Raw genomic sequence first — 24608 nt, 5'->3', positions numbered from 1 at the left:
GCCCGGCACTAGCTGCCACTGCCAGAGCGACAATGCTAACTCGGCCGGCCCCAAACGCCAGGTTAGAGGCTGGAAGCTGACTCGGCCGCGTGCTCCTGGGCTGGAAGAAAGCTCCTTTTTATAAAGGAAGGGAGTTTCCCAAGGCTGGGAGAGGCTGGAAGCCTCAGTTGACTGCTAGTTACATTCCCTGATGAAGAGAGGGGGTCGTGGGTCTCAGTCCTCACCCCAGCATGGCAGCCACTTAGCACCATCATCTCTTTAGCTAGCCTGGCCACTAGCTGAAAGCAGCTTTTCCTTGCTGTTTGGGCCCCCTGCTTTCAACTACCAGGAGAGTGGGCCTTGACCCCTTCTACCTGGAGAGGACAGGTTTTAATCCTTTGCTACTCTAAACTACCAGGGCACAGTGGCTTTAAACCCCGCATTCCTCCCTAGTTTCTTGGGCATTCCCATGGAGGCTGACTCTGGGCCAGGTTGAGGGTGTGACTGATGTGGCTACAGCCACGGGCTAAGTACTGTACAGAGAGGGATGGGGGAGTTTGAGAATGTTTGGCTGGAGTGGCTTCAGGACTCTGGAGTGGGCTTTCACTGAAAGCACCTTTAGCTCGGAACATGGGGGCTACGCTGGAGGAATGGAGGTAGAAGGGGGCTCAATGAAGAGAGTGGAGGAATGAAGATGATACGGGAGTACAGGAGGGAATGGGATAAGTGAAGTGGGAAAGTTAACATAAAAGGCCTAGAACCCAGTGGGTACAATGCAGTTCCTCTTTGCCCTTCACCAGCATCTTCTTCTGCAAGCCCCAGGTTCCTTGGGTATGTCTTCACCCTACAAAGCCTGCACTCAGCAGTTGCTCCCCAGCTTCAGAGTCCCATTTCATATCCTACCGTAAAAGATTCACATCACCCTCCTTTCCTTCTCCTATTGACACTGCCTACCTTCTCCTAAGCCAGGCCTGCCCAATCTGCTGAAGTGGGTTGGAGTTCACTTTAGGGCTTGCCCAAAGAGGAGGGTCTCCCCTCCCCACCCACTCATCTAGACAGGAGCCAAAGGCTTTGTGACCCAGCTGGGGGGGGGGGTTACTGATCAGCAGCCCTTTTCCCTGGGGTTCCAGGCTCTTGGGAGACTGGGAAGCTGAGTCATGGCAACTTGGAGCTCCACAGACAGCATAGCAAGAGAAAGAGGGAAGAAGAAAAGAAAAAGGTGCAAAATGACAAACCCACCATGATGTCTGTTACCAGGGGGCTGGAGGGACTCTTAACCCTGCCTTAGTCTTGCTTCACTAAATGATGGAGATCACAATCAGAAGATTGTCTTTGAATATGAAAGATGATGACAGGACATAGGATCAAATAAAGGAATAGGCATGGAAGTGTTTTGCAAACTATTAAGTTCTGTACAGATGTGAGGGATTGCTATTATTAATGTGCATTACAAATTTTCATTTTGCTTCCATGGATCTGGTTTATTCAATATTCTCCTTAATAGAGGAGCATGACATAGCCAGGTTAGCTCTGGAGTTTTAGAGGCCCCGAGTGAAGCACCGTGTGTGTGTGTGTGTGTGTGTGTGTGTGTGTGTGTGTGTGTGTGAAAGAGAGAAAGAGAGAGAGAGAGAGAGAGAGAGAGAGAGAGAGAGAGATAAATGGGAGGGGTTGATTTGGTGGAACCCTTCCCTCAACATTTGTCCCCTGGCAAAATGGGGTTATAATGAACAAGGAGAGACTTGAAAGGGAGACGACCTAACAAATCTCATGGTCAGTGAGGTCCAGGAGGCAAGTCTCATTCTCTCTGTACCCTCAATACACAGAACAAGCTGGGGTGGGTGGAGAGCTCCTGATGTCCGTCTGCCCAATGAATGACTGATGGCACAAAATGAGGGAGGGCTGTTCCAACGCTACTGTCTCCACTGCTGCCACTACAGTGCTGATTATGTACAGATGAGTCTCAGCTCCTTGCAGCTGCAGGTGTCACGTCCTCCGTGCCCAGTACCCCAAGTGCTGGTGTGTCCCCGCAAGTCTGTGTCAGCAAGTCACTGTACCCCTGATGTCTCTCCCACAACGAGACGTCTGGTGTTCAGAGGCCCAGCACACAGACAAGGCCACTTGCACCCTACATGTCACTGCTATTTAATTCTTCACAAGTCCCTCCAGGTTCTTGCAAAGCCTCTGGACAGCTCTGAACATCAATCTACAAACAAATGGGGTCACAGATGGGGAAGCACTTGGTGACCTGCAAAGCCCCACACAAATGCAAGGGATTATTGCATTGTATTACAAAAAGATTCAGATGCTTTGAGGGTTGTGGTTATTGGGATTTTGGCAAGCAGGAATTTACTGTGTTATAAAATCAGTATGTGTGGAAAGTATCTGCACACGTACATGTTCAGTGATAAGACCCATAGATACTAGAAACCTACCCGGCCAAACGGCACAGACAAAGACTCATTTAGACCATGCAAAGCCAATATTGGTAAATGAACAAGAAGTCCCTGGCCCTCTTTTTCAATGTTTTATATAGGTGCTCTCATCAGTCTCCCCACAACACTATGCACTGTTAAGTCACTCTGACTTGAGTTCAATGGAATAAAGCACACAGTCAGCTTGGAGTAACCTACTTTTGAGACTTGCAGGCTCTGAAAACTTTGCCTGGGAGAAATTTTCACAGAAAATTTGGTCTGTGAAATTTGGCACAGAAAAACATGGTCTGTGTCGGTCCTGGCAGGGTGCTCCAGACTCATGCCAACTTCCCTCCATTCTCTGTCCCTACAGAACAGCTCTACAATGCCTCCATAATGACCTCCAGAACAAGAAGGCTCCCTTTCAGTCAGTCATGCAATCAACAAACATATTTTGAGTGTTTTCCTATCAGTGGCAGACCTTCTGCTAGGCGCCGGGGCTACAAAAATGAAGAAGCCTTCCTCACTCACCATTCACTTCTCACCTCTCAAGCAACATGTTTTGTGGCATCTCTTCCCCTTCAAGGCTCTCCTTGATGTTCATTTCATTCTGTGGTGAAGCCAGTGTGAACGATTTTGAATCCAGCCTGGTTGTTTGGTCTCTGACAGGGCAACAAGAGACCCCTTTGGAGAGGGCAGTGCTGAGAACATCAAATGGGGCTCTCAGATATGGGGAGCAAGTATCATAAATCTCCAGAAGGGATGCAAGCAAGCCTGCTTTTGTTTTGTTTGTTTTGTTTTTGTTTTTGTTTTGTTTCGTCCTCACCCTTGAAAAGTCAGGAGAAAAATCGTGTGACCAGCGTTGTGTTGGAACAATGTACATACCTCAGGTTGTGTCAGAGCAGACACTTTGGGTCTGGAAGGCCTCTCTGGAAAGTCCAGCTTAGCATGTCACCTTTGGGGGAACAGTTAAAGGGCTGTCATGTTGGTTCCCAGTACGTTGCCTTGCACATCCTTGGTGGGGAAAGTCTAGTTCGTTAATTAGAACATTTCACAGAATGACTTCCTGGATTTTGGAATTTTCTAATTTATTGAAGGTTCACCTCCAACTCCTTTCTTGTTTAGCTGCTTGGTGTGGAAAATCTTTCTAACATGCGTGGACCCATTTTCTAGATTGTCAGTAGAGTCTACTGAGCAACTTGATGGAACCTGTCTTTGTTGACTTGGTGTCTTGGAAGGATTTGCAATCAGTGTATCCCAAACTGGGGTTCCTGAGCCCATAAAAGCCTGGGAGAGAGTCTATGAATTACATCTGTATTTCATAAAGTCTAGTGAAATGTACCCACATGAGGCTGCAGAGGTTAACTACAACATCAAATGTTTTTGGTTTGGGCTGGAATTAAATGACCTCTGTGTGGCTTTTTTGGGCTGATCTGAAGTTCTGGTGCAGTTTTATATGTATCTGATACATTTTTAAATGGCAAATTATGACTTGAAAATATATCCTGTTTAGGTAGGTAAGTATTTTGCACACAGAAGTTTAAGAGCACATACTCTAGAACCAGACTGCCTGGATTCAGATACTGACTTGAAAATTTACTAGCTGGGAATGGATAAACAAATTGTAGTACATCCATATGATGGAATATTATTCGGCCATAAAAATGTATGTAGTACTGTTACATACCACAATGTGGATGATCTTTGAAAACATGCTAAGGAAAGAAGCCAGAAACAAAAAGCCACATATTATATGATTTCACTTAAATGAAATGTTTGGAATAGGTAAATTCATAGAAACAGAAAGCAGATAAGTGGTTGCCAGAGTCTGGGGGTGGGGGGAAGTTGGAGCAATTGTTTAATGGGTATGGAGTTTCATTTTTGGGTGATGAAAATGTTTTGGAGCTAAGAAGAGGTAGTGGCTGTACAATGTTGTGAATGTACTCAATGCCACTGAATTGTTCACTTTAAAATGGTTAGTTTTATGCTATGGGAATTTGACTTCAGTTGAAAAAATGTAGTAGCTGGGTGACTTTGAGCAAGTCACTGAAACACTCTATACCTCAATGTCTTAATCTGTAAAAGGGGAAAGTAATAGCACTTACCTTATAGGGTTGTTATGAGTATTAAATGAGTTTATTTTACTATTTGTAAAATCCTTGGGACAGTGTCTGGCGTATACTAAGCGACATATAACTGTGTATTAAATGGAGTCCATGGCGGGAAAGAAATAATAAAACCCATAGTAGTGAAAATTTTGGGGACCTCTGGTGAAGATTAAAATGGGAAAAGTACTAAATGTCTTTCAAGGTGTAGTCCAAGAGTCCTCTGGTACTGAATTCCCGGTAGAGATTGCTAGAAATTCAGAGGATGAGGTATCACACCCCAGACCTTATTCAATTAGACCCTAGGTGGGAGGGTGCCTTTGGCATCTGACTTTTAACAAGCTCCCCCTTCCCCACCCCTCAATGATTCTTATGTATAGTAAGGTTTGAGAAAATTTAGTGTGAGAGTTTAGACTGAATGTATACTGAAGGCAGCATACTGGCTCCCTGAATTTTTTAAAAATCTAAACCTCAGGTTTTAACTTGCTTTTTAAATCATTTTGTGACTTTCTTCCCAAAATGGACAATTCTTCCTCTGGAGCCCCTTGCAGTTTAACGAACAAGAACAGACACACAAGAACACATATAAACACACACGCCTGAAATAAGAATGGTATCTTCACCCAGTTATCTATAGAGCAAAACTATGTGCTTCCTCTATTCTGTTCATGTGGGAAGCACTATGTTGGGCTGCATGGAGGACACAGTGAAAATGGCCCTCACCTCCAGATACTTACAGATTCTGAGACAAGATGGCTACTGAAAAGACTGGTTAATTTGAGAAGTGTGGTGTATGGGGGGACAGCAGGGTGGGCAGGACATGAGGAGTGCCAGACCCCTCACTGAATGCCTACTGTCAATCAATCCCAAAGTATTCATGGAGCGCTGTCTGAAGGAACTGCTGCAGGCACTGTGGGGGATGCTGCCTTCTATGACAAGGTGCCTGCCCTCAGACAGGGAAGGAGAATTAAGGCATAGAACACAGAAAAGTATTAAGTGCTAAGTCGTGCAGTACTTATTCATACGGCCAAAAGTTCAGAGGCAAAAGCATTCAGAGGAAGCTTTGCGGAGGTGGGGCTTGAAGGACTTTGCCAGGTGGAGGAGAGCACAAGTATAGGCACAAAGATAGGAGCGAGAATTGTATGCATGGGTTCAGGAGGGCACCTCAGTCCCGTGCCAACATCCCTAAGCCTACACAGAATCACCACCACAGCCAGAGGAATGTGGCCGCTCCAGGAATTGGAATTGGGTGAGCACCCATTGAACTGGGTGTTATTCTCAATATTCTTTAGACTTTTTTTGGGGGTAAGAAGTAATAATTTTACTGAAAGATGTTGCTAAATATTATCCCATTCCCCTTGCCCAAAACACACCTCTTGTTTCTTTATGTTCAGATGGTGGCTTTTATTCCCGGGCTTGAATTAAGCAGGTGCTTCCAAGTTCTGAACGCTTTAAAAACTCCTCAAGTTCTGTTTGTTTGTTTTTAAACGACTATGGGGCTTCTATTAGGTGTCAGTGCTTAACATACAAGAACTCATTTGATCCTCGTAACATTTACAGGGGGTGTTTATTAGTCACCATTCTATAAATGAGGAAACTGAGGCTCAGAGAGAAGTGTCCAAGGTGATATCTCTGGGAGGTGATATCTCTGGGAGTGGCGGAACCAGAATTCAAATCACCAAGTTTGTCTAACTTCAGAGACTGTGTGTGTAACCACTAACTGGGAAGAAAAAGACAAAAAGAGACCAAGACTTAAAACAGGCAAGAAGAGAAGCCAAGAGTGGGCCTCAGATTTCCCACTATAAAATAAGAGGGTAGATTAGATCATCCATTCATTCACTGATTTAACAAACACACGTGGGGGTGGGGGTGGGGGGACATTGGAGGGAGAGGAAAGAGGCTGTGAGACACAAATGAGAAACACTGGGTCCCTTCAATACAAGGAAGTGAAAATCTAGTTAGAGAGACAGGCAGGGCGTAGAAGTGCTAAATAACGGGCCAAGCTCTGCATTGTGGGGTACCCTAAGGGGCAGTTCACTTCCTTGGGGAGAGAGCAGGGGTCAGGGAATGTGCCATGAAAGAGCTAGCTGGAGTAATGCTTGAGTAGGATTTAAACAAGCCCAGAAGGACATAGGAAAGGCTGAGGGAGCAGTCAAGAAAGCACTTGTCCAAGAAATGGCCAGAGGGCTGGCTGGGTTGATAACAGAGGCCTTGTAAGGGACACGAAAGGAAAGGAGATTGGAACCAGATCAGGGAGGGCCCTGAAAGCTAGGTGAAGGCTCATGGACTTGATTTTGTCAGTGGGCAGCTACAGCAAGTTTTTCAGGAGGGCAGATGATCTCTTCTAGTCCCTTTTACCTCTAACGCTGTCTGTTTGATTAAGAACCTTGTTAAGTGCCTAGGAGTTTTAGGGAAGATGGACTTGACCTCTAGAGTAATTTTAGCCCCCTTTCTCATTTTCCCTCCTTTGCCTATAAAATCTAGAAAGGTTGTTGGTTGTTTACAGACTTAAGTTTAACCAGACATACTATCTCCCCATCTAGACCCAGGGCTCTGAGAACGTAGAGACCAGACCTTCCACAGCACGCAGTGGGCTGCTGGAATGCTTCTCCAGCAGCAACCTGCTGCAGTAGGGTTTGTGCATTTGAGATTTAGGAATAGCAAGTAGAGGCAATGAATTCTTCCCTTGGGCCTCTCCCAGGACATAAAGTGAAACACTAGAGAGTACGTAGTGTCTATAACTCATGGTCAGCTTTGCTGACCTAGTGTCTTCCCAGAGTTTGCAAGGTTCTTTCTCTACCTCTCTCTCGCTCTGGTCCCCTTTCAACTGGGGTGACATAGAATGAACCCTTTGGCAGTCCTGAGAACCTGAGTTCCAAAACTGACTTCATCTTCAACTGAGTGGGGTGCAGGAGATGAAGGGACAACCAGAAGCTTCAAATTTACTTCATTCTGACATTCTACAGATCTAAACCACAGGAATTTTGTTGTTGTTGTTGTTGTTGTTGTTGTTTTTGTAGGGCTGAGCTGTTTTATCAGACAGACAAGGCCTCTGATTGCAGAACAAAGCAGAGAATTAAAGGAATTATCCTATGAATTTAGTCAGAGGTTGGTTTGAGGCCTAAATTACCCTTGGACCCCCAAATGCCATTTTGTCTCTCAAGCTTCAGGAGGGCAGGGCCCAGGCATGTGTCACTCATGGGTCTCTGTGCCGCACCTAGGGATGCTGGTGATGCTGATGCTGATCATAATAACTTCTGCATGAGTCCAGTAGTTTACGGTGTACAAAATTCTTTCCCATCCATTATCTCATTTGATACCCAAGGGTGTTTCTGTGAGGGAGGTAGGACAGGTACATTGACTTCCATATTTTGATGGGAGAAACAATTAGAAAAACATCTGCTTGAAAAGGAGTATTTTGGCATCAAATGGAGGTGTACCGTATTGAAAAGAACTCTGAATGTGGAGTCAGGACTACTGTGGTTGAGTCCTAGCTCTGGAACTCACTAGCCACGTGACCTTGAGCAAGCCACTCATAGATGTTCATAGACTCAGTTTTCTTGAGTTACAAAATTGAGAGTTATAATCAGAAAAAAATGAAATAATCAGAAAAATAATAATCAGAATAATAATAATAATCAGAAAATAATAATAATAATCAGAAAAAAATGAAATAACGCAAGTGAAAAGGCTTTGTAAACACTCTGATGGTATACAAAGGAAAGTCATTATTATTATGATTATGTTGTGCTTCTAGCCTCAAATAAAATAATTATTAATATCTACATTCTTTACAAGGTTTCCCCCAGCTCTCCCAACCATGCTCCTTGGTTTTCCATCCTCTTCTGTAGGGCAGGAAGTGTGGCCCCCAACAGGAAAGGGCTCAGAGAAGCTAGAGCCTCAGCCAGGAAACAACCATCTTACCCCAACTTTCATTTCACCAGGCAAATGATGCAGCCAAATGGTGAGACACAGATGAGTGGGAATGAAGGGGTCCAGAACCCATTTCAGCCTCAAACCAAGGAGCAAAGTAGCCCTAAGGCCCTAAACGTCTTAAGAGAAATGGAGATTTAGTGATTACCAGATTAATTAAAATCAGTGAAGACAGCCAACCCAAATCAAAGCAGAATTGGTGGGGCCTGCATTTCAGGCTCAATAGAGGCAACCCTCCCCTTAATAATGCAGTTTTGAGTTCATATGTTGATTAGTTTAAACAAATCCTTTCCAAATCTTCACTTTTCCTTGGTGCAACTTAGGCGAAAAACTTTTTAAGGTGTGTGTGTGGGGTGGGGGGGTGGGGGTTTGCACGGCAGTGTGAGAGTGGTCAAGTAAAACAGAGGTTCCCAAAACAAAGTAAAATGACAAGCGTTATATTCACACTTCTGGCAATATATCCAAAATTGGTGAGGACAGCAAGACGGCTCACAGATCAGGTCTCAGACAGCAGCAAAGCCACCGCAGCTTTAGTGGCTTTGCCATACTCCGCAATACTCACACACATCTTTCAAACTAGGTGAGAAAGACATACCAGGCAAGTCTCAACTGCCATATCTAAAGTCTTTCTAAAGGAGAGAAGACACCCCATAACTTAGAGGTGGAACCTCTTGGCCTAGGACAGAGGAGGGGGGCAGGGATGAGGAGGAAGACATTAATCCAGCAGGGCTTCCTTCTAGTCCAAATGACCTTCTGGCTTCCTTAGTATAGATAAGTATATAATAAATAATATCGATATATCTGCACATAAAGACTTTTTTCAAATTCCTGCTATTCATTTCACATTCCGTTTACAAAGCCCTGAACCTTCCAGGAACTGCTGGGCACCTCCCCTCATGCCCTCTAGGCTAAGGCAATACCTTTGAAGTCCCCACCACGGGCTCAGGGTTGGAGCTGCTAAGAACCACCCTAAGACTGAAAGCAAGTCTGCCGGCAGCTTCAGCTCCTTTCGCAAGCTGCTCTCCTCTTCGGAGCTAATGTAGAGTCATGTGAGTTCCAATGTGGACCACAGACTTCTCAGCCCTTCCGTCCAGGGGATGGCCTGGGATGTAAACATAGACGAAGATTTATTCCTTTGGCTAGGCGGGGAGTCGTTAGGGTAAAGGGTAAGGGTCAAGGGGCTCGGTTTGATGACTGAGGAGCCCGGGAAACACGGGCAGAAAAGCCCAGTCCTCTTCTAATCAGGTTTTTGGCCCCAAGTCCTGCAGGCATCCCCCTTTACAGACCTTTCGCCCCCCTCCTCCTCCTTCCTACCTCAGGCCTCCTGCCCCCGCCCCCCTCCCCCAGATGCCTCTACGGCCCAGGCTGGGAGCTGCCTTTGAGGGCCCAGGGGTTTTGCAGCCCTGGAGGTTGCCACGAAGGGTGGGCCGCCCGGCAGACGCGAGGCGAGGCAGCGAGCCCCGGCATTTTCCCTCCTCCAGCACCTGTCCCACTTCGGCGCTGGCGCTGGGGCTTCGCCCGCGGGCTGCCTCGGTGCCCGAGCGCCAGAGCCTTGCATCGTGGTCGCCGGGGTTAGGGAAGTGGGGGGCCGGGAGCGGGGCGGGGCCTCTGGAGGGGGCGCCCCCTCATACAAGACCCTGCGCCCCCACATACATTAAGTCTAAACGGAGAGAGAGAATCACACGTAAAGCATGAGCGAAAACGCTCGCTTTCCGACCCCGAGTGGCGTTGCTCGCCCCCCCTTCCTGAAGCCGGGGGCTGTCCAGGGAAGGTGGGTCCGTTCTTCCCCTGTTGCCAGTGCGGGGTCTGCGGCTGCCTGGCGAGGTTCCGGCTTCCCTGGGGCTAGCAGGGGGAGCCCCGAGAACTGCAGGCCCGCCCCCCCTTCCTCCTCCTCCTCCTTCCCCTCCTCCCCCACGTGTCCTCCGGGAGCCCAGCGGCCTGATCCCAGCACCCCCGCCACCTCCCTCCTCCTCCCGCTTCGCCCGCTTCCCCGGCGGCGTGGAGAGGAGCAAAGTTGCGACACTGGCCGGGGGATCTGCCCAGGTGAAGGGGGCTCTGGGGAGGGTGGGGGTACGGTGCGGCCCTGCGGCGGGGGCGGGGAGAAGATAAAGAAACTTGCTTTTCGCGGCCCCCACCCCGCGCGGGTTCGGATCTTGCGTGGATCGAGCCCTCGTGGCGAGACGCGGCAATGCTGCCGGGACCAAGGCCGGCACCGGGACCCGGACCTGGACCGCGCTCCTGGGCCGGATCGGCGGGCGCAGGCAGCGGGCCAGGCCAGCACCCAGGCAAGGGCGGGGTGGGTGGCTGTACACCGGACCGAACCCGGGACTCCGGTGGCCTGGGCGCGGGCCGAACCCGGACCGAGCTGAGTTGGGTGGCGAAGTAGGACGTGGATTCGGGGGCGGGGCGCGGCAGGAGGGGGAAACCAGGCCGGGCCCGACTGGCCTGGGCGTGGGGGCGGGGGGCGAGTTCGGGGCACTTGCTGGGCTCCGGACCGAGCGGTAGGGCGGGGCGGCGCTAGGGGCTGGGCTGGACCCGCGGAGAGAGGGTGAGGGGAGGGGGAACCGGGGGTGGAGTAGGGGCGTGGAGTTAGGAGCGGGGTCTGGCCTCGGCCGGGGGCGAAGGTAGATCGGCGGGGCCGCCAGGGGAGGGAGGGAGGCCCGCGGCAGCGCGGCGGAGGGAAAGGCCAGCTTCCGCGGAGTTTGTGCCCTGGCTTCCCGGGCTTCGGCCGCCTCATGCGCACAAATGGGGTAGGGGATTGACTGGTAAGTAACTACGAGTGTTAGACGGTGTTCGGCAGCGATTCCTGGAAAAGCGAGTAAAGACACCATCTGCAATTATGCTGAACCCCCCACCCACTTCTTAGCATCTGGATTCTGTTCCCAGGGGGCCGCTGAACCTCCTCGCCACAACCCTTTGACTCTCCAGCACTCTCGCAGCCTACCCCTCCCTCGGCCATCTGACCCTTCTAGGGGTACGTGTTTGGGGTGGATGAAGGCAGGGGGGTATACTTTCCCTCCCGCCGCAGCAGCCTAGTTCGTATCTCATTCCTACATGTAGCGTCGCTTCGAGTCGTGTGGACATTGAGGTTTAGAAAATCTACTACCCACTACTCACCCCCCCCCAAAAAAAAGCGATTTGATAGATTTTAAGGACAGGGACGAACCCCTGGATTTCCACACCTGGGATGAGGTTTGAGGATTTGGACTCACCCCCAACTCACTTCCACTACCAACCCCTTTCCTTGTAAGCCATTTCCACAGGAATTCGAACTTGGGTGGGGGGAAACGGGAGTATTAATGTGCTTCTCTATCTCTACACAGGGTCGGCGTGTCCAAGAACGGCTAGTCTCGGAAGGAAAGTAGCCACCGGTTCAACTCGGGTCGCCCCCTCTACTACCTCGGTGAGGGGGGCAACGCTAAGAAAGGGACACTGGTGGGTAGGGGCCCAGCATAAGGGAGACGGCTGGGTAGTCACCCCCGGAGAGACTCCGTTTCTTGGTGGGGAGGAAGACGTGAGCTTCAGCTTCAGGGAAGGGGTTCCAGGGAGGGGAATAGGGGATGGGGACGACGGGGGGGCTGGCAGGAAGAAAAGGGGAGTCACGCCCTGCCAACAAGGGGAGCCTCCCTCAGGCCCCTGAGAGAGGGGACTCAACGTGTCTGCGCTATGATGCCCAGCAGGGGACATCTGGGGTCCCTGGATTTGCACACTGGATCAGGCACCAGTGGCCTGAGAAAGTCAGGTCGGGGCAAAAGGCGGAGAGCGTTGGAAGAAAGAGAGAACCCCCAGGCCTTGGCGCACTGATTTTTTTCCCTTCCTCAACCTCCTCCTTGGAGGGGCGTCGAGGGGGGGGTGCTGGGGATATTGCAGCCCCTCAGATGGAGCGCCCCCGTCTCTCTTGGGAGTCTAGCTTTTTGCCCGGCTTGCTGCAGCCGCCGCTGCCTCGCTCTCTGGAATCCGCTGGGTCCTCACAGCGATCCCCTCCTCCTCGGCTCCCCTCCCAGTGTCACCGGGGCTGCTTGGCTCTGCCCCCTTCGCTGCCGCTTGCTCCTTGCTTTCGTCCCTCCCTCTCTCGCTCGCTCCCTCCCTTCGCCTCCTCCTCCCCATTCCTCCCCCCGGACAGGCGGCATTCTGGGAGTTGTAGTCCCGTGGAACGGGGGCTGGCGCCGCCCGCGGACCCAGCCGGACTCCACTTCCCGTCGAGCCCTGCGACTGGCACCCACTCCACCAGGCTTCGCTCGCACACACAGACACACACACACACACGCACACGCACAGACACACATACACACACACACACACACACACACACACACACACACACCGCTCTCCCCCTCACTCTTTCGCTCGCCGCGGCTGCTGCCAGTGTGTGGCTCTGTCTCTCCTCCGCTTTGCTGAGCCCTCCCTTCTTCCTCTCAGTTCCTAGAGTCCGACCGCCGCCGCCGCTGAGAGGAGAAGGAGGTCGGTGGCGATTAGGGGCGAAGGGGGGCATCAGATCCGGGCAGTATGAAGCGGGTGGCGGTACTGAAGGGGTAAGAGAGAGCCCGGGTGGCGGCCTGAGCCTCCCCGCGGAGCCGACCCGGGAACAGGTGCGTCTTTTTTTTCTCTCCCCCAACCCCTCCACCCCTTTTGACTCCCCGGCTTTCTCGTATCCCCCTACACCCCGCTCCTTTCTATCTATCTTAAGCCTTTCCTCAACCCTGTCCCAGCTTCGCCCCGCGGCTGCTTTGCTTGCCCCCCGGGGCGCCGTCCTCTTCGTGTCGCCGGACGTAGCGCTCCCTGGAGCTCCCTCTGTTCTCGCCCCTCCCTTCGGGACAGCTCCCCTCCACTTCCCACCTTCGTACCCCATCCCTGCCCTACCTTACCCTCTCCTCACCCCCTTCTCCCTCAGCCAGGTGAGACTTGTTCGCCACAATTCGAGGTAGTCTTCTTCCCGGCTGGGCGGGGGTCTCCATGGAAACGGGGGGTCTGGTTGATCCTGGGGGGGAAACCATTGGAATTACCCCACTCCTCGGGAAAGGAGGTGGAGGCTACAGTCTTGTTAACTACCTGGCCCCAATCCCCCCATCCAGGGATCCGACGATCGGAAGGGATGCTGGCCAGCAAGGCAGGGCGAGAAAGGGCTTGTTTTTTGGGGGGGTGGGGTGAGGGGTTGCTGTCCGTGATGAAGTCTTGAAGAGACCGGGAGAAAATACCCTCCGACCTCTGAGGGGAGGTGCGACGGGTGCTTTTCAGGACTGCGTTCTTTCCGGTGTTGGGGTGCAGGAACCTTAGGGTAAGGGGTACCCCTAGGTGGCGGCGGGGCCTGGGTTTGGGAGTGGGAGTGCTGTGATGGGGGCAGGGGCAATTATCCTAGTCCTTGGAAAAAAGGCGGGGGATGACTTCGGAGCGCCCTGGCTCCGCTGCCCTTGCTATAGGGGCGGGGGCCGCCGGGCCGGGCACCGCGGGGAGGGGGCTTAAATTGAAGAAGGATGAGATCGGGGGCAATTCCTACTAGCCCTGGCAAGCCAGGGGGGGCTCGGGCGTGCAAGCTCTCCACGCCAGGCCTGGAGGCAAGGGGTCTGAGAGCGAAGCCGAGGGCTGGAAGGAGGGAGGCTCCGGTTACGGGGCCGGGTTTCGGGATCAGGGGCAATCCCCCAGTCTCTGGAGAAGGAGGGCGAAGGATGGCCGCGAACCTCAGGGCTCCCCCACCTGGGTCCTAAGGGGCGTGAGGAACAGACAGCAGGCCCAGCGGAGCTGGATTCGAGCGGATCGCGGCTGGGGCGTGGGTGGGGGGGCTTAGTGGTGGGCTTGGGGGGGAGCAGTCCGGCGGCGGGGCGGGCGGGCGGGGCGTGGGGCTCCGGCGGGCGGCGGGGCGGGGCCGGGGCGGCGCTGCTGCCGCCGCTGCCGCCGCCGCCGCTGCTCCTGCTGGGGCCGCCGCAGCCGTTGCCGCCGCCGCCGCCGCCGCCGCTTCTGGGCGGGGAACGGAGGCCAAAGGGAGTCCCGTGCCGGGGCAGAGGGCACAGGCGGCGCGCGGTGGGGAGGGGGCCGTCCTGGGGGCGGGGGCAGGCCGGGGGTGGAGCCCCGACGGGGGCGGTACGAGCCCGGACAACGACGACGAAGAGCCCCGGGGGCCGGTGCATGGAGGACAAGGTGCTGGGAGAAGGAAGGGGGGTGGGTCCCGCGACGGGCCTCGTGGGCTTGGCTTTTCAAGCTTCTGCTTCGGGACAGAGCCCTGCAGGGGCGCCCAGAAACCCGGGAAGGGACAGGTTGGTGAACTGGACGGTGGAGCGGGCCCTCCTTGCTAGGGTCCCGCCGAGAGGAAGGCTGGGCCAGAGGGACGTCCGGGGCAAGGCTGGGAGGAGCCGACCGCACCTCGGCTGGGGATTTCGCGTTATGGAGGTGCGGGAGATTGTTGTAGGGAAAGATGTGGTTGAGGAGAAAGGCGGGAGGGAAGCACACTGCAAATCCTGGAGGCCAACAGCATAAACCGGTGGGGGTGCCCTTCTATTCCTCCCGCACCTCCCCCTCCCCCAGTGGAAGCACTATGTTTTTGTTTTATTGTTTTGAAATTTTCAACGTTGGCTGTACGAAGCTGTCGATGTGATACTTGTTCATTCTTGGTGTCTACTAGAGTAGGCTAGTAAGGAAAGGCGTCCTTTGGAGAGGACGCATCTAGCACAGGGTTTAGGACCTCTTTAGGCGAGTATGGGAAGGGGGCCCAGTAACTTCGTGCGACAGCTGAATATTCTCAAGGCAATTTGGAGGTCGTCTCTGTGGCAGAGAGGTGGAGTACCTTTGCAAAAATCTTTGGTGACACTTCTGGGGGTGCAGTTGTAGGTTAGCATTGCCCTGGTAGCCCCATGGTTGTTTTAACTTAGAAGACTATTGCTCAAAGTCACACTGCTGAAACGTGGTGTTTTGTTTTGTTTTGTTTTGTTGTGTGTTTTTTTTTTTTTTTTTTTTTTTGGAAATGAAGGAGATGCATTTGGGGCTGGGAGTGGATTAGGTTGATAATAAACCTCCAAGGTTGAAGGAACTTTAAAGGTCATCTAGTTCTCTGTTTGCCCGTCTTATTCTTGAATGTTGGGATAGAGGGTGGTTTATTTTGGAGGGACATGGTAGGCAGGACAATGAAGGAAATTTTAGTTTAGTACCAGAGTACTTCAATTGGATGGTGATATCACCATGTGGTACCAAAGAGGATAGTATGTAGGAAAGAAATTTGGGGAATTCCACTGGAGAGTAAGTGGGATAACCCAAGAATCACCCAGGGGCTCCAAATAGAAGTAAACGATTGGAGGAGGAGCCTGTAAAATTTTGATGAAGAAGCAAAGTTAGTAGGAAAGACTGGGGGAGCTAGGAGGAGCAGGGGGCTTGGTAACTCAAATTCAGAGAATTTGAAGGTTGATGGAGTTTAGGAGGGACATGGCCATCTTGACTTAAGCCATGTGGATATTGATAGGCAGACTCATTTTTTGATAGGGCAACTGAGGCAACTGACCTCTGGGGAGATGTAGGGGACAAGAGGAACAAGTCGTCAGGCACAGAGCCTTACTCAAATTGACTTTTAAGAGGGGTGACCCTGTTACCAGCCTGTTTCAGCAAGGGTACGTAGGTTTCTTTCCATGCTGGCTCTGAGAAGTCATTGATAGAAGAAGGGGAGGGAGACTCTGATGTTTGGGTTAAGGAAGACTAGTTCTTTAGAACAGGCCAAGAAGGAAAAGGGTGAATTGCTGGGACTAGGGCAGAGGAAAGCCAGGTACCTGGCAGGCTCTGCTGTTGGAGACTGGATTGGGCAGAGTTGAGGTGAGTTCCAGGAGAAACGGTGGCTGCACCAAGAACACTTGTAGATCTGACTCTTTTGATTTACCAGGAGAGGGGAGGGAGGGAGGATCCCTTTCTTTCTTAGTGGTGTAGATTGTCTTGGGAAGCAAAGGGTGTCCCTCCAGAAGTCTCTTTGCTTTAATCATGGTGCAGTTCACTACATAGGAAAAAAGTGTTTTGTACAGGTGGCAGATGATCTCAGGACATGACGATTCTGGATGATGGGTTTTAGAGAGGTGCTTCTTTTGGGGGAACAGAATTATGGGAGAAAAGGACTTGAATACTGGAAAGAAGGGAAGTAAAAAGAGAAGTCAGGAGGGGGTTGGTTGGGCAGTAAAGGGGGAAGAAAGGTTATCATCCCTGGTCCCATGTTAGGGCCAACTAACATGGGAGAAAGTGGAACCTTGAAATCTCCAGGATAATGTTTTCCATAGTAAAGTTTGAAGAACCTTTAAGGCTCTTTACACTTTCATGATAGAATCACTAAAGTTGGGGCAAGAGAGAAGGATGATCTTGTGGGAAAATAGGGTTGGAGAGAAACTGGCATGTAGGAAAAAATATAAAAATATTTACCCATAAGGAAATAGAGAATATAGAGATAGTGTACAGGCAGAATGTGAGAGAAAGAGGGTGGAATAACTAGCCAAAGGAGAAAGATGTGTCCTCAGGTGTCATCTGGAGCTGGTGTTGGAGAAGGTAAAAACTTGCCTCTCTCTGGGAAGAGCCCAAGAAGCAGAGGTTAACTGAGATCCAGGGCTTACAAGTCTAAGTAAGCATTAATTAGAAAGTCTATACAAAGTAAGGATAGTAAATGAGTGAAGGCATTCATGGTCCTAAATAGAATGGTTTTGAAAGAAGAAGAAAGTAAGAATACACCAATTTTTCCAGTCTGCAAGTGGGAGGAATTCTAGATATAGGGAGGTAAATGATGAAAATTCTAGAGTGAAACAGGATAAAGAACAGTGGCCTGAGAGCCTTGGGCCAGAATTGGAGGGTGGGGTGGGAGCATGGAGGAGAGGTACTATCCAGGGGTTGGGCATCTGGAGTGGTTCATTGATTCTAAGCTGTGCTAAGTTTGAGATGCAATAGAACAGCCACAGTGGGTAGGGAGCTGTTTTCCAGAGCCAACCAGCATCTGGGATTATGAGAGGAGGAGTTCATGGTTGAGTTGGGTGGGAAAGTGAACACTAAAGTGGAAGAGAGAGAAAGCTAGGGAAAGTGGAAATTGTTGATGGGATAAAATAGACCGGAAAGTGGAGAAGCCACTAATGATTATGTAGAAGGAAGGAAGACTCTAGACCTTTGAGTTTTTAAAAAGAAAGGAAATTTCTTAATGTTTGAGTTTCAGTTAGGTGTGAGTATGCTTGCCAGAAGGTTTAACTTCAGTACTGCCAAAGAGGAAGGTAATAAGAGGTAATCTATCTTTTGGCCACTAGGATTCTAGTACATACAGTATTGTATATAATCTCACATGCAAACTAGGCTTTATTCATGTCAGTTTTTTAATGGTCATTCCTAAAATAATGTAGACACTATTCGCTTTCTAAATCTACACTTTCCCATTGTGTGTAATTTAAAGGCAGTCTTTTATGATGAAAACTTTCTTTGGTGAACTGAAGTTGAATTCTGATAAAGGGTAAAATTTAACTCTGTTTCTATCCCCACAATTCAAACATGTTGTTCTGTTTCCCTCTTTTTTTTTTTTTTTAAGCAAAAGCCACCCTTTCCCCATAAAACATTTAAAAAGTGGCTGCTGGCTGCATGTCAAGGTCATATTTTCCCTGGTCAATGAATTGTGATGAATTTGAAGAGAGATGATTTATTATTTATTTGTGAAACGTGGTAATTTTCAGATTTATTTGTGAGAGTATGTGAGCCAGGATACGTCTTTATTTGGATTTTAAGAAGACCTTAAGCTAAGCCTTGAGAGTACTGAGGAGCAGGCAAAGCTTTGTGTTTCGGGTTTCTTTACCGACTGTCTGCTAAGAAACAAAATTTGGTTACCTCATTGCTAAGGTATGCCTAGAAATCTTAGTGTTAGTGCCATTTAAGGGTACAGCTAACTTTTGTTATAATGCTGGTATCCAGGGACAAGGAGAACAAGCAGATTTTCATTTTTCCAAGTTCTGTAGAGACGTGCACCATCCGTGACTCTGATCCTCAGGAGGAGTCAGGGTGCTCTGTACCTGGATCGATGGGCTGCTTAGGTGTCTTATGATGACAAGGCTTTACTCAGTTTAACTCGGTCACAGCACACACAGGTTAGTATCTTGCGGTGGTTCTCAAACTTTAGCATGCATCAGAATTACCTCAGGCTTTGGAGACATACAGCCTTAGGTTAGAGTCCTTCCTCTTCTACTTCCTAGCTGGGTGGCAGGAAGCAAGTCACTTAACTTTCTTCAGCTTCAGTTTGTTCAACTATAAAACGGAGATGATAATCCCAATCTCTCAGGACTGTGAGGATTACGTGAGGTGATATATATATATATATATATATATATATATATATATATATATATATATGTAGCACGAGGTTCATAGCAGGTGCCCAATAAATAGCATCTATTATTATATTATTATCTAGTTTTTTCTTATTCAGTTGTGTCCTATGACAGTACCTTTTATATTATACTGTGAGAAACTAGGTGGCAGAATGAAAACTGTTAATAGCTCCTGAGAACTCTCCTTGTATCTTGACTTCTGTGCTCTTTCTCCGTATTCCTGTTGTATTAGTACATATTTAGCATTTACAACGTAGTAGGAAGAAATAGCTTGGCTCATCACTGCATTATTGCTTCTACCTTTGAGGTTGAAGTGGCAGCTTCTTTAACAGCTGTGCTGTAATACTGCTCAATATTTCAGAGCAGGAACTGAAGAGTGTATATTTAGTTGAAACTTCAGGGGACATTTTGGCCCCATGCTTAAAAAACGACCCAAGCCTAGTTTACTAGGGTGACATTTAAAAAAACAACAACAACGGCATTGCTTTCTGAAAAGGGATGTTGTATTTAATTATGACTGTTTGGGCTTTCCAGCTGTCTCTAACATCTGGAAGTTCTACAAAGGCTGATATATAGAGCCCAGACTTAGTATGGCTCTATGATAAAGATGTTCATCAGCGATTGGATGGGAGAGAATAACATCTCAAACAGCTCAGGTATCATCAAACCAAACTTCTGAGAAGAGAAAAAAGATGGGCTGTAAGATAGAGACCGTCTCTGCAGCCAGAATGGACTTTGATGCCAACAATCAGTTATGCCAGCGTAGGGAGACAGTGATAGCAGGCCAATTTAAAACAGTAGATCAGTTAAGAATTACAGTTGACCCTGGAACAACATGGAGGTTAAGGGCACCGACCCTCCACGGTTTAAAATTTGTGTATAACTTTTGACTCCCCAAAAACTTAACTGTAGTTATCCCTGGTTGTCCTCGGGGGGATTGATTCCAGGACCCTCACAGATGCCAAACTCTGTGCATGATCAAGCCCCTTCTATAAAATGGCTTAGAACAATGTATACAGTCGACTCTCTGCATCCGCAGATTTCCCACCTTGGGTTGAAAATACTGTTTTCAATATACACTTGGTTGAATTCACAGATATGATATCCAGGGATATGGCAGGCCAACTGTATATTTATTGAAAAAAAATCTTTGTGTAAGTGGACCCGTGCACTTCAACCCTGAGTTGTTCAAGGGTCAACTATAATAATTTCTGTTTGACTTTGGAAATGTGTTATTATTCTCTACCTGCCCCCATCCCCAACAGATTTACCTTCCTATTTATATTCTGCTTAGGCAAATATTAAAATGACTCGTTCCTTGAGCACGAATCTACTGTAAGTGGTGGAAGGCAGTCCATAAGTAAGCTAGGTTTAAAAATTAGCTCTGGCTAAACCATGCTCAGATAATTGGAAGTTGATTTTATTGTTTTGTCCCATCTAATTTTATTTTATTTCTATAATTGTCTTTATTGTAGAGGTAAGGAAAAGAAAGAAGAGAAAGTTTCTGAGAGAGTAAGGGAAGTAAAAGGAATCCATAGACACAATGCTTTAGCTTGAAATAAACCACAGCATCCTTGGTTTCTGTGTGATGTTGAGAGGATTTCAATTTTTTTCCAGTAGTTTAGCAAGTATTTATTGAGTGTGTATTGTGTGCCTCGTATCATGCTAGACACTATTGGGAGGGTGATTAAAAGAAGTATAAAATATTCTTTCTAGCCCTGATACACCTATATACTGGTAGCAGGTTGAGCTAATACTGAGAGTCTCAAAATTCTGTGAACTACTGTCTGTGTGTGTGTGTATGTGTGTGTGTATGTGTGTGTGTGTGTGTGTGTGTGTGTATATATATATATATATATATATATATATATATATATATATATATATAATAATTATAATAATGAGCCTATAGTCTGGGGTGAGAAAATGGAAAAGATAGCCTGATAATGACCTTTCCAAATATTTGTGTAAGGGGTCCAGGAGACTTAAAAAAACGAAAGGCCAAAATTTGGTGAGGAGGAATCCTCTTTAGATTAAAAAAAATATCTATACCACAAATGCAGTATATGGAAATGGAGATAGCCAAGGGCCACTGTCACAATTCATGGCAGAGAGGACACAGAAGCATCGCAAAGAGGATTCAAGTTTCAGATTACAATGACACAACTTTGGAGTGTGAAAGACACACCAAATATTCACATTGTCCTACTGAAGACCGAGACTGAGGAAAGCCAAGTCTTATTTTTGATCTAGTAGAAATAAGAAGTGCTCAAAAGATGACTAGTTACTTAGGGTGACATTTTGAGGTGGCTTTGCATTTTGAAAAGGACTGATTTTGTGGTGATCACTTAGATTTTCTTGATATCTATGACATCTAGAAGTTGTACAAAATCTTACAGGTAGATCCTAGGTCTAGTATAAAGATTTGATGAGGTGTTTTCCTTAAAGTGAGTAAAATAATTTCTTTATAGCAGGAAATGGAAGTGAGTACTATTTGACTAATAGGGGAAAAGTATTCTGGTCGTGGGTAGAAGAGCTAAACTGATCTGGTGGTATGAAAGTGTAAATGAGAGATTAAAACTTTTGCTTTTGCCCATCTCATTGTTGGAATTGATTACCTTTGGTCCTTTCAAGTGCTTTCATGTTATTCTTAGTTTTGAGTAGGGACTAGTTTTTTCCCATTTTGCAGATGACATAGTAAATGGACATAGTGAGGTGTCTGAGATGGTTGAGAAGTGGGGGCCGAAGATACTCTCCAAGTTTTACCCCCACAGTTTAGGCTTTGGGTAGTAGAGTATATCAAACTTCAGGGGTATTGCTGCTGTGTGATTAGATGATCCCAAATGGATTTGGGCAGTTTTTAAACATCCAATTGAATGGATGGGGATCCCACACTAGTGAGGAGATTGAAAAGGGTGTGTTTTAGGTTGACAAGGGTTTGGATGGTAATGCTCACCAAGAAGTGCTCCAGGGATGTCGCAAGCCCTGGCCACACCATTGAGGTGAATGTCTAGCCTCCCAAGATGACTACTTTGGAGGTAACTGCATTCATTTGAATGAATATGCTGTCATGTGTTTAACAGATAGTCGAGATTCCTTTGTATCCAGTCTCATAAATGTTTATAGGCAAGGCTAATAAACATTGAGCTACCCAAGGAGTCTATGAAGGTGTCCATGCTAGAGTTGTGTGCAGGCAATGATTTAGCCTTCTCAGTAAATTACTGGAATTAATGTATCTGGGAACAAGCCGCAATGCCCCTCATGAGACTGATTTCTTGGGGTAGAATCGGTGGAAATATTTGGATTGGAAAAAAAGGGGGGGAAACTAGAAAGTGCTAGAATAGATTGTCAGGCAGAAGGTTGGGATGAACAATGGAAAGGGTCCCTTCTGCCTTTCAGTTACCCAGCAGATTATTTACAGTTGATTTTGTATGTGTGTATGTTTGCGTGTGGTGGTAGGGGAACCTGTTTTGCATGAAAGGAAGCAAAGTAAAGTGATTGTGGCATGCATGGTAGGGAAAGATGAGGGGATATAGATACTGGGGTGGGGGGAGGATATTGAGGAGATTGTTAGAATAACCTTAATTAATTGTTAGAATTTCCCATAACCTATATGGGAAATTAGTACATTAGTAAACCTTTCTTTAAAGACACTGTGGTGGCTGGGTGAAAGTCATGGCCTTTTCACTTTAGCTCTAGGATCTCAATGTCAGTGGTGTCTTGGATCTTCTTGGGGGTGTCTTAGATGCTGCTTTTCCCAAAGTGGGGAAATGGGGTGGCCTCTCTTTTCCTTCTGTGAAGTTTTAATGTGAATGCCTCTATCTTATTGGAGCTTTACCCAGAGCTCTGGATTTCTATTGGAGCAATAGGTCCCAAAGTTGGTTTTCTTTACTCATTAGTCATCACTGACCCAACCCTCCTTCTTAAACTGTCTACTGGCCACACCTATCCTCTTGAGGACAGATTCAGGGTCAGGCTTCAAGATGAATATTTTCCAACTCTTTCATTTTTTAAAGTCATAATTGCTTCCAGGTCACCAGGCAATGTGAACCAAAGAAGCTTGGGAGAGTACTACCAGATTTAGTTTAACTGAGACCTTCTTAATCTTGAGTTTCTAATTTACTGTCTCACTGGTAGAGTCTAATAGATGTTCAGGTTTCATGCTATGTTGTTCATGATTCTGGGGAACTTGTCCACTGGACAAGCACCCTCTCCGGTAATTTTCAAGGTTAACTTTTTAAACAATGCCTACCTTGATAAAAAGCATTTGTCAGATAGATGCTCTATTACCTCCTTTCCTGTCTTTCTCTTCCTCATATGCGTGATTAGAATACTTTTGCTTGTAGTTGTTGTGAAATCTGCTTGTTTGGGCATCTTCACTTCAAAACAAAACCAAAAAATTCTACCGAGTTTATAAAATCTTCTTTGAGTTTTAGTGCTGCCTGTCCCCTATTACCAACTCCCCTCTACCCTGACTTGGGCTATACTTTGATGTTCTTCTCCTTTGGATAGCATATTCTCTCTAAACTTTTCTAAAATGCCTGTCTTCAGTGCTTCCCCATAGTGTTTCAGTTTGGCCCATGATGGTGAAATATTTCAGGTTCCCCTATTTCATTTTTTCCCCTTTTGGTTGCTATATCCTATGGGTTTCTCTTTTATGCCTTTCATGGCTGCCCTTGACTTCTAGAGGTTTTTTGTGTGTTTTTTTTGGTGGGGAGGGGGTTAAGGAAGATCTCTGCTTAATTATGGTTTCTTTTCTACTATCTGTTCTCCCTCAGCTTAGCTGCTATTTTCCCCATTTTAAAGTTATTGCTCTCCTATTAGTCCAATTTTGTTTGGATTTCCCCTGTTTTGTAGTGTGGTGTTTATGTCTAGCTACCTACACTGCTGCCTGCTTTTTGGATTCATTCCCTTGAATCTTTTTCAGTCCTTCTACTAATGTGTACGTGTGCCTCCTAAATCAAAAAGTTTTGTTTGTTTTTTCAGCCACATTTATCACTTTGCATTGGTGAGCATGTGCTCTCCTTTGTTCTCACCACGAATTGGATGTATCTTGAGTTTTCCTCCCCAAAGTGGGGATAGCTCACAGTGGTCCCATTACCTTCTAGTCGGTGACCAGCATTTGATTCTGGGGCTGTGCAGCTGTTCATTTCTTAACAATTACATGGCTGTGACATCTGGGAAAATCCTTTGAGGTATTTCATATTCTTGTGCCTATGCTTCCTGGGTCATATGGGATTACCAGGTTTCTTCCAAGTTCCTTTTAGGAACTTTGCCTTTTGCCTTTGATGTGATGGTTCCCATCAGAGAGGGAGAGAGAGTAAGAGATTGAGAACGCCCACCACACGTAAGTGCGGGTGCTGCGAGTGAAAGCAAGTGGTATACAATTGTGTACACCAGCAGAACCTACCAAGTATGGCGTGTCTGTAAAGTTTTTGTGTTTTGCTCGCTTCTGATAAGTAATGTACAGTTGAGTGGTTAATAATTTGATTGGACACGATAATAAAACCCTAGATCTACTGGATCTAGGATCTCCAGGGTTGGGACATATGGCTCTGTATTTTAAACAAGCTCCTCAGTTATCCTGGCGTGGGAAACATTGGTGTCTGTTGGCCATCTTGAGTCCTCCTGTCCTATATGGGCACTGACACCATCAGTGCCTCCTTAGAAGTTCCTTTTGCTTACTCTGGCTCAGGAGGACACATCTTGCCTTTTTGTATAGACCACTTATCTCGATGCTTTCCTGCCTGTGCTTTCTACCCCTCCCCTCCCCTCCGCAGCAAAGGCTGTTGTTAATTAGCAGCAGTGGGCTTCACATAGTAAAGGATGATGCTTTGATAAAATCATAACTGAAGAGTAGGAGGCCCAGATTT

General features: G+C 47.8%; 1 protein-coding gene across 2 annotated transcripts in view; it reads left to right on the top strand.

Annotated features, from left to right (window-relative positions):
• The first annotated feature begins 12846 nt into the window (after positions 1–12846).
• The window catches only part of BCORL1 (BCL6 corepressor like 1), a 59204-nt gene continuing 47442 nt past the window's right edge, over positions 12847–24608 (top strand). The window contains exon 1 of one of the 2 annotated variants that reach the window (XM_081042041.1): positions 12847–12889. The gene's annotated coding sequence lies outside the window, so the exon portion shown is untranslated. Of the gene's footprint in view, positions 13018–24608 lie in introns of both variants that reach the window. The other variant, XM_081042040.1, reaches the window with a different exon arrangement.

The sequence above is a fragment of the Rhinolophus hipposideros genome, assembly GCF_964194185.1.
Source record: "Rhinolophus hipposideros genome assembly, chromosome: X".
In the NCBI taxonomy this organism is placed as follows: domain Eukaryota; kingdom Metazoa; phylum Chordata; class Mammalia; order Chiroptera; family Rhinolophidae; genus Rhinolophus; species Rhinolophus hipposideros.
Note: the sequence above shows the minus strand (reverse complement) of the source record. Positions and strands in the feature narration are given on the sequence as shown.